We start from the raw sequence: 21,650 nt of genomic DNA, 5'->3' as shown, positions 1-21,650 counted from the left end.
TCTTGCATACACCCTCCACCCTCTTGCTTCTCTCTCTTATTATACTTGCTTAGAAAACTTTAGGCCCGGGAAAATACAACTCTTCTCTCACTGTGTGCCGGCACCATGTAGCTGAACAAAGCTATAGAAAAATGCACTACCATGCTAATATGATTTGGCTGTGTGTCCCCACCCAAATCTCACCTCAAATTGCAATCCCCATAATCCCCAGGTGTCGAGGGTGGGACCAGGTGGAAGTAATTGTATCATTGGGGTTGTTTCCCCCGTGCTGTTCTTATGATAGTGAGTCTCACAAGATCTGATGGTTTTATACATGTCTGACATTTCTCCTGCTTGCACTCATTCTCTCCTGCTGCCCCATGAAGAGGCGCCTTCTGCTATGATTGTAAGATTCCAGAGGCCTCTCTAGCAATGTGGAACTATGAGTTAATTAAACCTCTTTTCTTTATAAATTACCCAGTCTCCAGTATTTCTTCATAGTAGCATGAGAACAGACTAATATAGTAAATTGGTACTGGGTGTAGTGGGGTGCTGCTGTAAAGATACCCAAAAATGTTGAAGTGACTTTGGAACTGGATAACAGACAGAGGTTCAGACAGTATGGAGGGCTCAGAAGACAACAGGAAGATATAGGAAATTTTGGAACTTCCTAGAGACTTGGAGGGCTCAGAAGACAGGAATATGTGGGAAAGTTTGGAACTTCCTAGAGACTTGTGGAATGGTTTTGACCGAAATGCTGATAGCTGAGGAGGTCTCAGATGGAGATGAGGAACTTTTTGGGAACCAGAGTAAAGGTGACTCTTGCTATGCTTTAGCAAGGAGACTGGTGGCCCCCTAGAGATCTGTGGAACTTTGAACTTGAGAGACATTATTTAGGGTATCTGACAGAAGACATTTCTAGGTGAAAGCATTCAAGAAGAAGCAGAACATAAAAGTTTGAAAAATTTGCACCCTGATGATGAGATAGAAAAGAAAAACCCATTTTCTGGGAGAGAAATTCAAGTCTGCTACAGAAATTTGCATAAGTGACGAGGAGCCAAAATGTTAATCACCAAGACAATGGGGAAAATGTCTTCAGGATATGTCAGAGAACTTTGTGACAGTCCCTCCCATCACAGACTGGGAGGCCTAGGAGGGAAAAAGTGGTTTTGGGCCAGGCCCAGGGACCCCCTAGCCAAAAATGGTTTTGTGCAGCTTCAGGACACGGTGCCCAGTGTTCCAACTGCTTCAGCTCCAGCCATGGCTAAGAGGGGCCTAGGTATAGCTCAGGCCATTGCCTCAGAGGCACGTCATTCAGAGGTGCCTCATTACCACCAAACCCCAAGCCTTTGTGGCTTCTATGTGTTGTTGAGCTTGTGGATGCACAGAAGTCAAGAACTGAGGTTTGAGAACCTCCACCTAGATTTCAGAGGATATATGGAAATGCCTGGATGTCCAGGCAGAATTTTGCGGCAGGGGTGTAGCCCTCATGGAGAACCTCTGCTAGGGCAGTGCAGAAGGGAAATGAGGGGTGGGAACCTCCACACAGAGTCCCCACTGGGGCACTGCCTAGTGAAGCTGTGAGAAGAGGATCACCATCCTCCAGACACCAGAGTGGTAGATCAACCAATAATTTGCACTGTGGGCCTGGAAAAGCTGCAGACACTCAACATTAGACCTTGAAAGCAACCTGGAGGGAGGCTGTACCCTGAAAACCCACAGAGGCAGAACTGCCCAAGGCCATGGGAGCCCACCTCTTGCATCCTGGATGTGAGACATGGAGTCAAAGGAGATCATTTTGAAACTTCAAGGTTTAATGACTGCCCTATTGGATTTTGGAAACACATGGGGCCTACAGACCCATTATTTTGGCCAATTTCTCCCATTTGGAATGGGTGCATTTACCCAATGCCTGTACCCTCATTTTACCTAGGAAATAACTAACTTGCTTTTGATTTTATGGGCTTATAGATGGAAAGGACTTGCCTTGTCTCAGATGAGACTTTGGACTTGGACTTTTGGGTTAATGCTGGAATGAGTTAAGACTATGGGGGATGGTTGGAAAAGTATGATTGTGTTTTGAAATGTGAGAACATGAGATTTGGGAGGGGCCAGGGGCAGAATAATATGATTTGGCTCTGTTCCCCACCCAAATTTCACCTTGTATTGGAATCCCCATAATCCCCATGTGTCAAGGGTGGGACCAGTTGGAGGTAATTGGATCATGGGGGCAGTTTCCCCCATGCTGTTCTCATGATAGTAAGTCTCATGAGATCTGATGGTTTTATAAGCATCTGGAATTTCCCCTGCTTGCACTCATTCTCTCTCCTACCACCCTGTGAAGAGGTACCTTCCACCATATTGTAAGTTCCCTGAGGCCTCCCCAGCCATGTGGAACTGTAAGTCAATTAAACCTCTCTTCTTTAAAAATTACCAGGTCTTGGGTATTTCTTCATAGCAGTGTAAGAATGAACTAATATACATGCTGACAGGAATCATTTTTTGTAAATGACTTTGAATCTCAAACGAACCCAGTAATACTACTGCCTTTCCATGGTTCATTCACTCTCTTACTCTTCTAGATGACAATTTCATACTTTTCTCTTCTCTCCTGAGACCTCCCATGCTTCTTCCCACATCCTTATTCTCAAATGGCAAATTGTATCCTATTTCACTGAGAAAATAGAAACAACCAAAAGAGAAATTCTGTTATTTCCCATTATCTCAATACAAACTCACCAGCTTCTGCACCATATACTCTTCCTTTCCTAGTGCTTCTGTAGATGGACCATCCAAATCTCTGCCTATGACTATCAGCATATATGCACTAGATTCTACTTTCATTATTTGATTACAGATATTCTTTCTTCTTTACTGCATCATTACTTTTTTTTTCCTCTCTGTTGGATCATTCCAACAGCATTCAAACATGCTATTTTCCAGTCAGCATTCGATCTGTCATTTTTCTGACCTATTCCAATTAATGAAAACTCTACCTTTTGAGTTTCTCAAGCAAAAAGCATGGTCATTCCTGACCTCTCTTTTTCTCACACCACATATCCAGTTCATCAAGAAATCCCACTGACTCTACCTTCAAAAACTGGTTACTTCTCACCATTTCTTCTATTATGCCCTGGTCTAAGCAAGCATTTAGTGTCTAGATGATTACCATGGCTTCCGAGCTGGCCTCCCTACTTCTATCCTTACCCTCCTACTATTCCCAGTGCAGCTGCCAAAGTAATCCTTGTCTTGTCACCCCTCTACTCAAAACTCTCCAATGGCTGCCCATCTGACTCAGACCAAAAGCCTGAGTAAGTCCTTACAAAGACCTAAAGAGCTTTTGCTATTTGTCCCCTACTCTCCTGTTACCACTTTGACTTTGTCTCCAATTCTGCCCTTCACTCACTTTCCTATAGCCATAGTGACTTTCTTGTTTCTTGAAAATACCCAATACATCTCTTCATGAGGGTTTTCTCACGTGCTCTTCCCTCTGCTTGAAACGCTCTTGTTCCAGTGGTCATGAAGCTCATCCTCTCCCCTCCTTTTAAAGTCTTTTCTCAAATGTTACTTTCTCAGGAACATCTTATTTGACACTGTTCTTGAAATTGTCCTTTTCTCTGCTGCCACCAAGGTTCTGCACCCTCCCCAGGAAGCTAAGGCTGCATGGAGGTGAGGGGCTTGCCCACACTATGGCCTTAATCTCCCAGCTTGCCTGCATCTATTCAGCCTTCATTCTACATGAGAATTAAGTGACCGTCAGGGAGGATAAGATCAATGCCCTCATTAAAGCAGCTAGTGTAAACGTTAAAGCTTTTCAGGCTGGCTTGTTTGAAAAGGCCCTGGTCAATGTCTGCATCAGGAGCCTCATCTGCAATGAAGGGGCCGGTGGACCTGCTCCAGCAGCTGGTGCTGCCCCAGCAGGAGGTCCTGCCCCCTCCACCGCCACTGCCTCAACCACAGAGAAAAAAGCAGAAGCAAATAAAGAATCTGAGGAGTCTGTTGAGGACAAGAGCTTTGGTCTTTCATGACATGTTCAATAAAAAGCTGAATTCCGTTGGCTATAGTGGCTCAAACCTGTAGTCCCAGCTACTCTGGAGGCTTGGGCAGTACCATCTCTTGAGCCCAGGAGTTTGAGGCTGCAGTGAACAAAGACGCCACTGCACTCCAACCTGGGTGACAGAGCAAGTCTCAAAAAAACAAAACAATACAAAAATACAAAAAAAAAAATGAACTCAGAAAAGGGTTTTAATTACACTGTCGGACACACTTTCTATTCTCCCTGTTTTGTTTTTCTTCATGGCACTTATCATCTTCTAATATCCCATATAATTAACTGTTTTATTGCTTGTTGTTGTATTTTTCCTGTTTGACACACAGACTCCTGAAAGTAAGCTCCACGAAGTAAGGCTTTTTGTTTGTTTGGTTGGTTGGTTGGTTCACAGCTATATACCCAGCACCTAGTAGAATGCCTGCCACACTGTAGATGCTTACATATTTGCTAAAGAAATGATTTTAACATCTTAACTAGGTGTTCTGTATTATTTTGTACTTATTCAGGTGTACAAGTCTAGCAGTATTGTAAGCTTCCTGATGGCCAGAATCATGACACTTACTTTGCTGACTTCCCTCCACGGCACAAATTATAAAGATCAGCTTCCACATCAAATGCCTACTGAATTGAACGGCACAATAAATATCCTGATCAGCATTCAGCTGAGTCCTTCACAAATTCCTAAGAGAAATAATCAAATGGTTGTTGTTTTAAGACTTTTTTTAAACATTTCAAAACTTTTAGTTTCGGGGGGTACATGTGCAAGTTTGTTATGTGGGTATATTGCATGATGCTGTGGTTTGGGCTTCTAATGATCTCATAGCCCAGGCAGTTGACATAGTACCCAATAGGTAGATTTTCAACCCTTTCCGCTGTGCCTACCTCTCTCCTTTTGGAATCCCCAGAAAACAATAAGTTTCAGAGTCATCTATTACACAATAGAAGCCTAGTGAGACAATTTTGTAGCATTGCTTTTGGAAATTATGGGTAATTCCCATATTATCAAGTTAGCTGTTCCATGTTAAGTTTTCTCCCTATCTAGTAATTTACTTACAAAATGACTTAACTCACTGCATATCTTTATCGGTTAAGTAGGCCATTTATGCAGCAAATGTAATAGATCACAAAATGTACAAGAGTCCAACAACAATATAATATTATTTTTTGCTTGCATAACAGTACAGGGAAAGTAGACAGGGTGAGGAGGTCTTCCTCCATGCAGTCAAGTCTAATAGAATCTCTGTTTTCTTCAACATGTAGCTTCCCAAGTCACCCTAGAAGTTTTCTCCATCCTAACCAAACAAAAATGGAAAGAACATGCAAGAGCACATATGGGAGGTTTTTGTGGGCCAGTCTTAGAAGTGGTCCATCACATCTACAAAAATTTCACTGGTAGGACTCAGTCACATGGCCACATCCACTGGGAAGTACAGTTTAGCTAAGAGCTCAGGAAGTAGGTTTGCCAGATTTAGGGAAAATACAAAATAAAACAAACTACAGTGTACTTATCTGGTTATTATACCAGGAAAAAAAAAAAGAACATTTCTGTCAAACAGATAGTATCCAAATAAGAATGTAGGAATGAGATCCCACTATATTCTTAATATGTCCTGGCCCTTTGATGGCATCTATTGCAGAATGCTCAAGACCAGTTTCTAACAACTCAAAATCAGTGTGATTACAGATGGCACTTACAAACTCACAGAAGTTTTCACTTAAGAAAACACAGAGGTAAGAAACTACAGAGAAAGGGAAATAAAGACATCGCTAGTACTGCTAAAGATAATGGTCATATTTGGAAAGCCCTTGTATCTTATCTAAAAGATGTAAAAAAAAAAAATCAAAACATCTAAAGTAGATTTATCCAATGACTATTTATTGGCCTCATTTATTTCTGTGGCAAGAATGTTTGACCTTATACGTTGCTAACAGGAGATGGTGGAAAGGAGACAACAGATTTTAGGAACTTTATCATGACCTTCTATCTGGAGATCATCAACCCTTCTTAGCTGTCTTCTTCTGCTACCACGGTAATCATTTTAACATAACTTAACCTCCAGGAAAAACAGTTATTCTGACAATTTTTATTCAGGTATGTTCCACAAAGCCTACAAAGGGCCTCCAGCTACGACCCTACTAACTAGGTGATTAGCTCAGGAAAAGCTGAGTATGACTGGCAGGGTGAGAGAAGTATTATTCTTCAGAGTGACACTGAAATGTTTTAATTGCCTAAAGATTTAGTCTCAGTTCTCAATTTAAAACATCTTAGAATGTTTTTAATTATCAGAAGAAATTTTAAGTATTAGGGAAGGGAGGCTGATTACTAGTAGGGGGAAAAATAAATTACTACCAAGAAGAGCCTGATTGCAGACATCACCCTAATACCTGGACCAGTGCTAGGTCAGTGGAGAATGTGGGTGCTAAATTATATAGTTTCTGAACTCATCTAAACTTAACAATTCTAGAGAGTTAACCTACTTATTAAGAAAGGTAGCACACAATATGTTTTCTATTTTCATATCATTTTCCACATTTCTCTGTTTTAGTATAAATCTATTTTTGCAGATAAAAAACCTAACTGTGATGTGAGACTATTCTTGGGATGCTCAGTTTTCTCCTGCTCACATGGGACACACATTACCTTGTCCATTTGCCTCAAGAAATGCACATCAGAAAAAGGTGATGGCCAAGTGAAGGAGAAATCCAGTCCAAGCCAGAGATGTTGAAATCGATGGCTCACATGAGAAGATCCTCAACACTTCACCATAATAAGTTTATCTGTGGGTCTCCCACAAGACTTTGCAAGAGCTTATCATCCTCCACATGTGAACTGATGAGAAAGGAAGCATAGAGGGATATCTTAACATTAAATACAAGTTGGAAGCCTTGCCAAAAATCAGAGATTACCCAGCAACAAAGTCAAGATGGAAACGCTTGGGTTTTGGTTGCTCCACTTTAAGAGATGCTCAAGCCCACCAAATGAGGGTTTGCTATTTGATCCATTTGTCTTTCTAGGGCATATTTTAAAATAAAACTTCAAAGCAAAAAAAAAAAAAGTTCCATTAATAGCATAGTTTTAATAAATATTGCCTCTGAGAAAGTCCTTCATCTGTTTCCATATCCACACCATCACCTAGGAATGTTTGTTAGGCTCTATTTGCAAATGGTAGCCTGCTCCATGTGACTCAAAGAGAGCTGAATAAAATCTACATATGAGAATATACCATCTAAATCCTGCTACAGATCTACTCAAGGGAAAAAAAAAATACATATATTTAAAATAGTTTGGTTGAGTTAAAATGCAACAGGGAATGAAAAGATGTTCAACATCATTAGTCACCAGGAAAAGCAAGTCAAAATTACAATGATAAACTACTTCATATGCACTAGGATAGCTAACATTTTTTAAATGAGAAATAAGTGTTGGCAAAGATGTGGAGAAATTAGGACAATCATACATTGCTAGTTGGAATGTAAAATGGTGCTATTACTGTGGAAAACAGTTTGCTGGCTCCTCAATAAGTTAAACTAAAATTATTATATGACCTAGCAATTCCACTACTAGGTATATACCAAAATAATTGAAAACAGGTATTTATAAAAATCTTGTACACAAATGTTTGTAGCAGCACTATTCACAATAGCCAAAAGGTAGAAATAACCCAAATATCCATCAACTGATAAAAGATAAACAAAATGTGGTACATCCACACAGTGGAATATTATTCAGCCAAAAAAATGTGTCGGATGAAGCACCAACACATTACAACATGGATGAACCTTGGAAACATTATGCTAAGTGGAAAAAGCCAGACACAAAAGATCACGTTTTGTATTATTCCATTTATATGAAACATCCAGAATAGATAAATCCCTAGAGACAAATCAGATTGGTGGTTACCAGAAATTGGATTCGGGGGAGAATGGGAAGCAACTACTTAATGTATATTGCATTTCCTTTTGGGGTGATGAAAATAAAATGTCTTGGAGCTACATAGTGATGATGGTTGCACAACTCAGTGAATTTACTAAATGCCACTGAATTGTATACTTTTAAATGATTCTATGTTATGTGACTGTTACCTGAATTTAAACAATCAATCAACAGAAAGGTCCCATCTATACATATAAACCCTGTATCATCCACAGCCCTTGATCAAGACTTGACAGCCTTGATTTAGGTTGGGATGTGGCACAGTTTTTCTTTGGTCATTGGAAGCCTGATTTCAGGCTTGCATGCCTGCAGCCTGGAGACTGGGGAAGAGAGCAGGGCTGGAAAAAAACATGACTTTGAATGGGCCATGTTCTCTTCTTTCTTCTGCAGGGAGCTGATGGTAGGTGCAGGCTGTGCTTTTCCCCCACAGCCTTCAGACAATCCCGAGAGCTCCTACGAGTTATCAACTTATCCAAAGACTAAGAAGCCTTGGCCTTGCTGCAGAGCTCTGTTCTCTGGGCTGTGCCCCATGGGCTCAGAGCCAGTGCTTTCTGCATCTGCAGCACTGATTCTGAATAGTCCCACACCAGTATCATTTCCACTTACATTTGCCTAGAAATGTTTAGATGGTGTTACTTCAACTTTCCCTTTTATTACCACACCCTGAGTCCTAGACTATTAATATTTATGCAAAAGTATTTGAGTGCTAAACACTATTTTTGTTTTGTTTTGTTTTGTTTTTGTTTGTTTGTTTCCAAGCCCATGGCAGAAAAGGAACACTATTTTTAAGCTTTGCAATAACCTGACAAGCATATGAGGAAACTATCACCAACCTCACTCAACTTCTTTCTACTGAGCTCCAGAAGCATGGGTAGGACATGCATGTCTGGCATGCCATAGGCTCTTAATAAACTAAACATCTTCCAAAGAACAGTCATTTTCTGTCTTGAAATTTTGAGATTGCACCTCTGCACACACTAATCTTACACAAATCACTTACCTAAAGCATATGCTAAGCTCAATCACTGTGTCTTCTGTGGCCTCAGTGGTACAGTATTTCAAACAGCATTGGAAGAATTCTCATAGAGACCACGCTATAGGAAGGCGTTGTTATTAAATGCATTTTCTTCTCTCATTTAATAAAGTAGTACAAATACCTTTTTTGTTAACTGATTCATTTAATAAACACTTCTTGAGGGCCTTTAGAATACTGTGCCAAGCACTGGAAATAAAAAGAATAATAAGCAAATATGTAAACTCAAAAAATTTAAATACTTTACTCTCTTTCTTTAAAAGTCTACTTCTAAACCTGGACGGACAATAACATCCCCAACAGGTCAGTAGGTTGGCACCTCAAGACCTAGTTTCCAATGCAAAACTCTGTTCTTCTGAACACCCTTTTTTATTGTTCCTATCCAGTTCTAATTATTCCTATATGTATTGTTTCATTTTGCATATGTGGTTGCATTACTTTGTGTAGATGGATGGATGGATAAATGGATGATTACATAGATAGATAATTACCTTCATATCTTTCCATGCATTTCATACATTGATATATGAATACACACACACACACACACTCTACACACCTATTCATATCTTTCTTTGTAACTATATTATAGGCTATTGAGGGAGCATTGGCTATGTCTTACAACTGTCATCACATTTTTTTTATAGCCCACCCATCTTTGTTCCCCATGCTCACTCCTGGCATCCAGTATGTGCTACACGCAATGTAAGATCTCAAGAAGGGGTGGTGAACCAACCAGGAGGGAAGGCATTTACTTAAGTAACATAGTGTTTCCCTTCTCCGTGAAAAGTAGCAGCTGCAGAGCAACTTCATACTCAACATTTGCAGAGCACTTCAGGGCCTTTCAAATCCTTTTATCTAACTCCACTCTCACAATGCTGCCAAGAAGGTAGAGTGATTTTCCCATTTCACTGATGAATAAAGCTGAGACCCACATGAGGTAACTGGCTTGTCTAGCTAGTGACTTGTGCTAAATGTTTTCTGCATCCCCCCAGAGCCACTCTCCAGCTTCTCCACCCTGCTGTCTTCCTCAGGAGCTGGTCTGCGTGGCCAACATCAACAACTCCCTTCTCTCTGACTTTTGGTAAGATGTGGCCAATGGAAGGGTCTCCAATGGGAGACTGGGAGGAGAGTGAAGTGGGTATGTATAACCCTGACTCCATCCCTGTTGGTTCACTCTAAGTTGCCTGTGGCCTTGAGATGATGGCCACCACTCCTCTCAGGTGACTTTCTCCAACTTCTACTCCCCCCTGCTCCAATAGCCACTCTCCCCACTCTTGCTTCATCAGCCAAGTAATGGCTCCCCACACTTGCTTTCTCTGAGACCCTACACCATTCCTTGTTGGTTTCCCTGAACCCTGCTCACACCCTTGTGAATAGTCTCTCTACCCAGCACTCTTCAATTGCCCACTGTGAATATGCTATGTGTCTTAGTAGGTTCCTGGGTGATATGTTAGTCCTGTTCCCACCTTCTAACTCTTGCTAAATCCTCTGGGCTCTAATTCTAAGCAGTTGCTTCTCTTGATACCAAATCAAAGGAAAGAGCATCATCACATCACATCAAGCAGCTCCCACTGGCTGTTACCCATGAGGACCTTCCAGGAGTGCAAAAGCTCCTCACATCCACCCTGCTCAGCTCTGCTGGTAAGTTCTGGAGTACAAATATCTGTACCTGCAGACAGCTGTAGCTTTCTCTCAGTAAACAAATTGGCCCCAGCCACAGATACATTAGTGGAAGCAAGACAGTGACTCATCAGAGAAGCTACAGTCACTTGACCCCCTGTGACTCAGACACATTGTGTTGTCAACAGGGCACTGAGCTGAATAAAAGCTGAATAAACCAATGATTTGCCTCACCCAGGCTCCTGGCAATCAATGAGTTTAAAAGCACTGAGAATATTAGTCTATTTGCTCCTCCCCTCAAATATCTCTCCTGTGTATCTTCCAGCCTTTCTTTGTCATCCCACCTCTTTCTTCCCCACCCACAAAAAAAAAAAAAAAAAAAAAATTGTTGAAAATGAATCAGATAGAGGACACAAGGGCTGCACTTCCAAGATAACAAGCCCACGGCCACCAGCCAGCACTGCACTTTGCTGTAATCATTTAGTGGTGCTTGGTATCCACAATTCCAAAAGCCCTGCTTCTCCTGTCTTCCAATTTTAGTCTTAACAAAAGAACACAAATTGGAAAGCAAGTACACTTAGCTGACTAGCTTCTGATCCAGTCTCTCTTCCCTAATTATTTCCTCTCTTCATTGGAGTTCCTTCAGCTTTTATAATTTTAAGACCTGTGTCTTTGGCATGGCCTTGCAAAACTTTGCATATATTAGCTAGATAACATGTTGAGCATAACATGTTCAATGAAATAACAATGAGCAAGTACCAAGTGTTCAGCATGTGCTAAGGCCTTTACTTAGGTTATCTCATTTAAATTTATTTTAGTAACCATGGGAGACTGTGTGTGTGTGTGTGTGTGTGTGTGTGTGTGTGTGTGATTAAATGAGGACAGGCTCAGATGAGTTAAGTGATTTAGCTATGGCCATGTAGTTACAGTTAATGATGAAAACAGAATGTGAATTTGAATCCAGGTCTATCTATCCCTCAATTCCAGACTCTTTACCATTTTTCTACTTCGGTGTAGATTTAATTTAATTTTCAAAATACACAGTTCTTCAATTTCAGACAAAAATTCTCAAGAGAAGGCAAAATATGCCATGTTAATTTTTGTAATTAAGTTTAGCACTCATTTATTGAGCACATACTAGGTCCCAGGTCATGTGCAATATACCAGGGGCACAAAGGTGGAAAAGATGCCATCTCTGCTTTGAAAGAGCTCACAGTCTACATAGCGACATAGCAATGCAGCTTCTAAATTTCTTTTAAGTCCCCTGGTTTCCCTTCAGCCCTAGGACTATATAAAAATAATTTTTCCCTTTGTTTGCTTCAACATCACAGCTGAAAGATTTCTATTTCTTACTCAGCAACTACAATTAAGACCAGAATAGATGATCACCTTTGTGTGTATTTTAGAAAAAGGAAGAAAGGAAAAAGAAATAAAAAAAGGAGGGAAGGAGGGAAGGAGGGAGGGAAAAGAGGAAGGGAAAGGAAGGGAAGGGAAGAGAAGGGAAGGGAAGGGAAGGAAGTAGGGAGAAAGGGAGGGAAGTAGGGAGAAAGGGAGGGAAGGAGGGAGAAAAGGAAGAATCAGTACATTGGCCTGATTAGTGCTTAAGGAAACAAAGGAACAAATGCTTGAAATTGAAGCTGTCTCCAGAATTCCATGGTATAAGGTCACTATACCCACATGGCAGGATTCATTCAACAAAAATTTCTTGAACGTTTATTATAAGATATGAATAGAGTCAAAGGGTTCATAGTCAAATGGGTAGAAGGACAAGTTAATCAACAATTACAGCCCAATGTGAGAAAAATCATAGCAGCAGTTCTCGTAACACCCCGAGCGAAAACAGGAGAGGAAAATGTAATGAACACGGGATATCAGAGAAAGTGAGGATAAGGGAAGAAAGTGATATTTGAGCCAAGACCTGAGGTGAAGTGGGAGTTAGCCAAGAGAAAAAGTTGGGAGGAAAACTCCAGAAAGTACACGGGTTAAGCAAAAAAAAACAGGGGTAAAAGAACCCAAGGCCTTTTGGTGAGAACCATTGAGCACTTGCCTGAAATTGTTTTAATTTTTATATATTTTATTTTATTTTATTTCATAATTTTACTTTAAGTTCCAGGATACTTGTGCTGAACGTGCAAGTTTGTTACATAGGTATACATGTGCCCTGGTGGTTTGCTGCACCCATCAACTTTATTTTTATATTTTTAAATAGGTGATACAACCATGGCTCAAAAATTAAAACAATGTGAAAGAGAACCTACTGAAAAAACTTGTACCTGTGCCTATTTTCGTCCTCCCCATCCTCCCCAGCCCATGCACCTGTAACTATTATGAAATAGTCCTTTGGATGTCCTTCCACTGCTTCTTTATGCAAATACAAGTCAATACGACTATATATATGCACATAATCCAAGGCTTTCTGAAGGTGTATGCGTTTTTTACTACACTAAAGCACTGTGTTACTTGGAGAAAGTAAAATACATTGATTGTTATTGTTAGTAGTCTTCATGGATGGAGTGCCCCCTACATATCATTATAGCTAAGGTCACAACTTCATTTTATAGTTGAAGAGAAATGAGACTTAGAAAATTCAAGTAACTTGTCAGGTGCAGAGAGCTAGTGAGTGGCAGAACCAGGGTCAGCGGAGGGAGGCGGTGCCACCTCCTCCAGAATCCTATTTCAGCGAAATGGCTCTACTATTCACCTAACTGCTAGAGCTAGAAACCTGAATCCCTCTCAGCTCACGTGAGGTCAATCACCAAGTCCTATTGATCTGAGCCTGTTATTATCTTTCAAATCCATTCCCTCCTCTCCACCCCATCATTGTCTCTCACCTGGTCAAGACCTAGATTTCTGACTGGTCTTTCTCTCTCTAAGCTGAGGTTGCCTGCAATGTAGCCTCCATTCTGCTGCTGGAGTGATCTTTATAACACATAAATCTGATGGTATCTCTCTGCCTCAAAATCCTTCCAAGGATCCCAGTTGCTAACAGTATGAAACCTAACTCCTTTGCATGGCATAGTTGAGCCCTACTCACATTTCCTGACATTCCCACCACAAACCTAATGCTACAGAAAAACCAAACCACTTCAAGTCTCTAGAATCCTCCAGGTGTCTTCTGTTCTGGGTCTTTGCCCAGCCAAGTCCTCTGGCTAAACCACTCTTCTCTCCCTTGGCAAACTCCCCATCTTCAGCTCATGTGATACCTTTTCTGGAAGCCATTCATGTCTCCCCCAAGCAGAGTGGCACAGTCTTTGCCTGTGTTTTTGTTCATACCTATACAAAAGCAGTCACTTTGTGGTCATGAATGGTTTTTGTGTGTTTCTCCACATTAATCTTCACGTTCTTTTAAAGTAAGAATAACAGTAATTGATTCTAATTTTATTTCATTTTATTTTTAATTTAGTCAAATGAAGCAGTGGGAACAGGGAAGGAACAAAGAAATCTGTTACTGGTTGTGATCAATTGGTTATAAACACCACTGCATTGCACCGCTACATCAGCCACTTTTTTTTTTTTTTTAGATGGAGCCTCATTCTGCCGCCCAGGCTGGAATGCAGTGGCGCAATCTCAACTCACTGCAACCACCACCTTTCAGATTCAAGTGATTCTCCTGCCTCAGCCTCCCAAGTAGCTGGGATTACAGGTGCGCACCACCACTACTAATTTTTGTATTTTTAGTAGAGATGGGGTTTCATGCTGGCCAGGCAAGTCTCGAACTCCTGACCTCAAGGAATCCTCCTGCCTCAACCTCCCAAAGTATTGGAATTACAGGCGTGAGCCACCACACCCGGCCTGCACCAGCCACTTCTAATTTTAGATTCACAGTGCCGAGGATGGTGCCTGTCACATAAAAAGGCTTCAGTATGTATTTTTAAGTGTTTGTTATATGAATAATTCCCAAACCCAGGCTCTTTTCATTCATTACCCAGACTGTCTCCCTCAGTAGTTCATTATTACCACAGGGGTGGTTTTACCTGGTACAGAGATTTGAAGGAAATCTCTTGGATTAGGGGCACATGATCCAACCTCAATAGAGAGCAGTAGGAGGAGTGAAGAGTCTTGCAGAACCCTGAGTTATTTTGAAGGCATGGTGAGCCTGAAGGAGGAGGAGGATCTGAAATGAGGAAACAAAGGTCAAAAAGATAAATCTTACCTACTTTCTAATTTTACTTTTGGCAGGTCTAGAGTCAAGCAGATGTATTTGAGGTTCAGGCTTAATAACCCTGAATATTAATCATGAGTTTATCAGTGTTATGCTACTACATGCAGCTAGGAAAGAAACTAAATATTAAGTGCTCAGAATTCTATAAAAATTAGCACCATGGCTCTTAGGAATAGAAAGAGAAATTTCTCTAATAATTGATTCTAAAATTTGGGTTAACATAAGAATCATCTCAGCAGGTTTTTAAGTTTTCAAGTTCCCATCATAGAGCCACTGATATGGGGGGCCTGGAAATTTTCTTTTTCCAACAAGCAACCCAAGTGATAATAATGTAAACAATGCTTAAAGTGGTCTCCGAAGCTTTTTTATTATACACCCCATATATATAATTTTTTATTCATAAATTGTACTCTGTGTTTCTGCACCTATACATAGAACATACTCAGAATTAAAATATTCAAAAGATAAAATGAAAATAAATCTAAATATAATTTTTAATATTATCTTTCTACCCATCAACGGATCATCCCAAGTATGTATCAATGTGTATCCCAAGAGCAAGGCTGCCCCTCAGTAAAATCAGCATCTATTTTAATGGTCTCAAGGGCCTCATTTAGGGACATGTCCAACTACACAGTTTTTTTTTTTTTATCTATTGAGGTTCTTCTGTGTACCAGGGACTGTGTTAGACCATTTTACCCCATATTATCTCATGTAATCCACCTAGTAACCCTGCAAGATAGGTATTATTAATAACAATTACATATTTGGAGACTGAAATTCAGTGAGATCCATGTAGGTTGCCAAATGTCTCATAGATAACAAATAATGAAAAACAAATGTGAATCCATGTTTCTAATGTTTTCCACTATATTATGTATCTATGTCAGTTAAGAGTATATTTAGCTGCAAAGGAACAGAAATTCAGTCACAATGATTTAACTGGATAGTGGTTTATTTTTTTCTGTAACAAAAAGTCCCCATGCATGGAATCCAGGCTGGTAAAGAGGTTCTATAATAGCACCAGGGACACAGGTTTCTTCTCTCTTTCTATCCTGCCATCTTTAATAAGTAGTTTTTGTCACAAAATAGATATTTCTACCTCAGGCATCACAGCTCTATTCCTGCAAGAAAATAAAAATGGGAGGAAGGACAAAAGATAAAAGCTAAAAAGGCCCTTACTCAGCCCCGTTTAATAACTTTTCCAGGAGCCCCACCTGGTAACTTGATCTTGAATCTCATTGGCCAGAATTATGCCACAAACCCCACCTGTAGCCACAAGCTGTGTACTTTAAGCTGGGCATAGTTGGAACAAAACTGGATTTCTCCTAATTAAGAAGCAGAAATTGAATTCAGTGGATGCAACCAGGAATATCTGCCACATTACTTCTGTCTTAACCCCAGAACTACCACAGCATTGTAGCTACTACAGAAACTAATACAGTCTTGCCGGGCGCCGTGGCTCATGCCTGTAATCCCAGCACGTTGGGAGGCCAAGGCGGGTGGATCACCTGAGGTCGGGAGTTTGTGACCAGCCTGACCAACATGGAGAAACCCCGTCTCTACTAAAAATAAAAAAATTAGCCAGGCATGGTGGTACATGCCTGTAATCCCAGCTACTCAAGAGGCTGAGGCAGGAGAATCGCTTGAACCTGGGAGGTAGAGATTGCGGTGAGCTGAGATCGCGCCACTGCACTCCAGCCTGGGCAAAAAGAGCGAAACTCCATCTTAAAAAAAAAAAAAGAAACTAATACAGTCTTAATATCCCAGGAAGAGAATCTTTTCAAGTCATGTAGTGCATATCCCCATCTAATGCTAGAATCCAGTCTACTCTATCATGACCAAGAGATCATCCAGCATCTGCTTGAAACTCCGAGGATGGGAAAGCTTACGACCTTACTTTGAAATTTATTCTACTTGTGAGAAGCTTTAATTATTGGAATTTCTATTCCAGTAAAAAATCACAATGTATCATATATACATTTTTTACACTGGGGTCTTAGGACTGGAGGCTGTTACTTATTCATCTCTGTACCTGGTACAGTTGTCATAAAGAGGTGACTCAAGAAAAGATTCAAGGAATAAATTGATAAATCTTTTTTTATATTGAGATTAAATGATTCTTCTAACCACTAAAAACAACAACAACAACAAAAAACCTCTTTTTTCTCTCCCAGGCCCATTCCATTCAACTGCACTGTCATGTTCAGTTAATAAGCAATATGAAGAGTGATATATTAGGGTCACATGCCAGGAGCTGGTCAGGATGTGTAAGAGACCCTGCAGAGCTCTGGAAATAAGCTTTGATCAGGAAGAAGTGAATGTGCATTAGAGAACAGCTTGTGATCTGGACCCACACACCACTGAGAAGAAATGGGGCTCCTGTAGGGAAGACCCCAACCCCAAATTCACCACTCTTTTCCTGGTCTCTGCCAATCTGCGTTTCCATTACTGCTTGGCAAATTTTCCACTGCAACACAGGGAATCAAGGAAAATGATGCACATGCATGTGCGCGCGCGCGTGCACGCGTGTGTGTGTGTGTGTGTGTGTGTGTTTTCAAACAATTTTCTCTCTGGGATTATGGCCCTTCCCACACTTTCTCTTCCAAGACCACAATCACTGCATCCTCTGGTATGCTCACATGCATAAGTAGTTTTTACTCCAAAGTAAATGGAAGAAACAAACTGTCTAAGTGGAGATTAAGTTCACGAGGTTCAAGTGATTGAAAGCTAAGATCTCCAGCTAGGCAGGACAAGATCTTATGATGACTTAACTTCTCTAAGCTCCTGGTTCCTCATCAATGAAGTGGGAACAGCAATATCACCACCTCAAATGTTGTGCAGATTAAATGAGATACAGCCTGTAAAACACCACAATGCCTGGTACATACAGTGCTTGGTAAGTATCAGCCTATCATTGTCAACGTCATTCTACTTAGCGCATGAGTTTGGCACAGGTTCTTCTCCTTTTGTAGCCTCTTTCCCTAGCCCTGACCTTCAAGATAATTCCTAGGCCAGGTGCAGTGGCTCATGCCTGTAACCTCAGCACTTTGAGAAGGCAAGGCTGGAGAATTGCTTGAGGCCAGGAGTTTGAGACCAGCCTGAGTAACACAGCAAGACCCTGTCTTTACCAAAAAAAAAAAAAAAAAAAAAAAATGTTTAATTAGCTGGGCATGGTGGTGCATGCCTGTAGTCCCAGCTACCAAGTAGGCTGAGGAGGGAGAATCCCTTGAGCCCAGAAGGTTGAGGCTGCATTGAGCTGTGATTACACCTCTGCACTCCAGCCTGAATAACAGAGTGTAAGACCCTGTCTCAAAAAAAAAAAAAAAAAAAAAAATACCTGTTTCTTGCTCTTCACACCACATACCCAAGCCATATGTAGCTCCCTCAGTACTACAGGCCTATGGGAAAGGAAACCCTTTTTCTAACTGGGCTCCTTCTTTGCACCTGGCTCATAGACTTGCTAGTAATTCCCAGGTTCCCTTCCCAGAAATTGTCTCATCCACCCTTCTTGATGATGAACCAGCACAATTTGGATATCCCCAAGTTATCTCTCTTTTCATTTCCTTCCATTTACTCTTTGCCTTTTTCATATAGTAGTAACAAGCACCCAAATCCTAAACCCTTCTATCCTTCTTCTTATATTTTTAAGAGACAGGGTCTCATTTTGTTGCCCAGGCTGGAGGGTAGTAACTATTCACAGACATGATCATGACACACACTACAGCCTCATATTCCTGGGCTCAAGAGATCATCTCACCTCAGCCTCTCAAACAATTGGGACTATAGGAACGCACCACCACTGCTAGCTCCCCAAATCTTTCTCAATAAAAATAATTTTTAAAAACATTTTACAATAACAATACATTATCATTTATTAAACACTCCCACTTAATACATCTCATTTTAACTTTACAATAGCTTTGTGAAGGACTATTATTCCCATTTTGAAGATGCGAAAACAGATTCAGAGAGCTGACAACACGCGCCCAAGGACCCAAAGGCAGTTAGAATGAATCTGAGACTCCATTTCTGCTGCTCTGAAATTCGTGGTTTGGTCTCTGCCACCTTGACTTAGTACATGGGTCACTATATGTTGAGCAACTAGGGGAGGAGATACATTACCAAAATTTCCTGTCAATCTAGATACAGGTGTGCTGGGACATAGGGAAGGCTGCCTTCTATCCTCTCACTGTCTCTATGATAGGAGCTAGACATGCTGGTACAAGCCAATGGCACTGGAATAACCTGGCTTCTGCTGTCTACTATGACTACTAGAATAGTAGTCATTTTGGAGGTAAAGACCTCCAAAAGAATCTAAGCCATCTCACTCCATCAAATATTTATTGTATACCTAGAATGTATTCGAAACCATAGATTATACTGGGATCTAAGACCTAGTCTAATGGCCCCCAAAAGCTTCCAATCTAGTCAGGGACTGAGACTAAGAATATAAAATAATACATAATGAATTTTAAATTGGACAGAAGAAATCATAGATGCTGAAGTAGTTCAGAGAAAAGGTAGATTCATGGGGTCTGAAATAATAAAGAGAGATTTTATGGAGGAAAAGCTTCAGCTAAAATGAGAGGATGCATCATGAAAGAAATGAGGACCATACGGCTACTCATAGATCCCCTCCTGTATATTTAGTGTACCAGGCACATTTACCCATAATCACTCAGAAGCCCCAAAGCGACAACCCAGGAGTCCTCACTTAATAGGTAAAGAAACTGAAGGTCAGAGAGGTTAAGTAGTTTGCCCAAAGTCACAAGTCTTTTAAGTGATAAAGCCAGAATTCAAAGTAAGCTTTGTCTGATGCTAAAGTTGGTGCTTTTTCTGCTACCTTGCTGCTTACTACTGACAGGTAAATCCAAGAGCTAAAACAAATGTTACTGGTCCATAAAGAGCCTGTTGAGAGAAAGGGGTATAGTGAGAAGAGCACTGGAACTAGAATCAGCAGGCCAAATTTGTAATTAAGTTTTCATTTCTAACGTATTTGGTAAATCCTCCCTTGACTTTCAGTTGTCTTATCTGAGGTAAATGGAGAAAATGCTAGCATCTCTTTCAAATAACTATAATAAAGATTAAATGATAAACATACAGATATAACTAAAACATTAAACACCCACTTTTACATGTGAATTTTAATAAAATAAAAATACAAATTAAAGTACTTATATATTTCACTGGATTTATCTAATCACATTTCTATTAAATAACCACCATAGCATCTTCAAGACCTAGGTGGGTGTTAGTTAGAAAGGCTAGATAACATTTTGGGCACTTCTAAAACTAACAGGGGCTCTTAAGCTATCAGGGTTATCAATCTCCCTCCAAAGCTGACCCTTCTAGGCTCCCATGTGTTAGCTCTGAGTGTTCTGGCCTCAGACTGAGGAGTTAAGGAGTGGGACCTCTACCCAACAGGAAGCCAAAGACCACTTCTATAAGAGCATGAAGCTGAGTGCATGGCATATGCTTCATGAATAGAGGGTAAATTGAACTGAATTCCAAAGGGTCCTGGATTTCCTAAAGGGCAGCTTCTATGACTTACCATTTTGTGGAAACAAGCAACGGATGGAGATGCGACCATGCCTATAAGACACAGACACGTGTGTGGGATTGGGACAGAACTTTTCAGTCTGTTCCCTCCACTCTGATCCATAGCCCACCGGGCTACAAAGGACCTCCTAGGAAGAACGTGCTCAGCTTTCTTTGTAATGGCTGGGCATGCCAGAAACAGAGGCTTTGAATCATCTCATCACCTGGTCAGCAGGAGCTATTTATGCCAGAAGTGTCTTAGAGAGAAAAGTGTCCTTTTATTAATTTCATGGCTTTCTTGTTAACATTTACAGTCCAAAACAAGTACAATCTGAATTTCAGACTTAGGTTTCTGACTTGAGGAAAAGAACAAAGAAATAACCGCCTTCAATTCACTTAACTATAATTGGTGACTTTTTCCCCCCAACAGTTCAGTGTACTTGGTAGTTCTTCCTTTGTGAATTCTTATAAACTCAGAAATATTGTTAGGGTGTAGGGGAGGGAGTCTCAAGAAAGCCAGAGATCCTTGTTGAGCTAGTGGGGCCAGACAACAAACCACTGATGCTAATAGGATTTCACTGGCATCCAGGGATTGCAGAGGCCTAAGAACTCCTTCTGTGGTCGCTGGGAGAAGGCAAGGAAGGAGACTGTACCCTACTTACTCTATAGTCAATTGTGTATGCACTCATTTATTTATTCGTTCACCCGTCATTTATTGAGAACCTTTTGGCATGCCCAACACTGCACTAAACACTTGGGGAAGAAAGAAGTTTTAAAGGAGAACAACTTTATAGAATAGGGTTATCTTTTTAAAGAGAACTGGAAACCAGGCTGAAATTATGGGGCCTGTAAAAAGAGGAAGAAAAGACAGCCTTGGCCTAAAGAGTAGCCCTGGGGCAGAGCAATTGAAAGTTCTCTTGGGTTCTGTGGCACAGAAAATTTACATGACTTAACTAAGATCATACAGATCTTTGAAGTCAGAGACTGGCCTAAAACCCAGCCTGAGTGTCTTTCAGATGACCCCATCAACCTAGTACAATGAAAAGAACTCAGACCTCGGAAAGAAAAATACCTTGATTTAAACCCTGCTTTTACCTTCAGTTACTTTAGAACTAAACCTCTCTGAGCTATAGTATTTCATGTAAAAAAAATAGTGATTAAAAAAATTCATTGTAAAATGAGGTTACTACAGGATTAAAATACATGCTGTGATTTCTGCTACAAGAAAGATGGAGTAGTAGAGTCCAGATTTTCTTTCCCAGTTGATACAAGACAAAATATATGAAACAATGGTTTCTTTTTTTTTTTTTTTTTTTTTTTTTTTTTT

The 21,650-nt window shown here is 40.5% G+C and overlaps 1 long non-coding RNA gene and 1 pseudogene across 1 annotated transcript; one reads left to right on the top strand and one right to left on the bottom strand.

The window, feature by feature from the left end:
* Positions 1–3,668: 3,668 nt before the first annotated feature.
* LOC108526220 (60S acidic ribosomal protein P1-like) lies at positions 3,669–4,007 on the top strand (annotated as a pseudogene).
* Positions 4,008–6,685: 2,678 nt separating this feature from the next.
* LOC108526252 (uncharacterized) lies at positions 6,686–10,734 on the bottom strand. The gene is made up of 3 exons (XR_001884475.1): positions 10,670–10,734; positions 8,965–9,186; positions 6,686–6,860 (listed from the first exon to the last, which is right to left on the bottom strand). It is a non-coding gene; the product is annotated as an uncharacterized LOC108526252 (long non-coding RNA).
* Positions 10,735–21,650: the final 10,916 nt, after the last annotated feature.

The sequence above is a fragment of the Rhinopithecus bieti genome, unplaced genomic scaffold (assembly GCF_001698545.2).
Source record: "Rhinopithecus bieti isolate Rb0 unplaced genomic scaffold, ASM169854v2 scaffold_1853, whole genome shotgun sequence".
NCBI classification, from domain to species: domain Eukaryota; kingdom Metazoa; phylum Chordata; class Mammalia; order Primates; family Cercopithecidae; genus Rhinopithecus; species Rhinopithecus bieti.
This window is presented reverse-complemented; position numbering and strand designations above follow the sequence as displayed.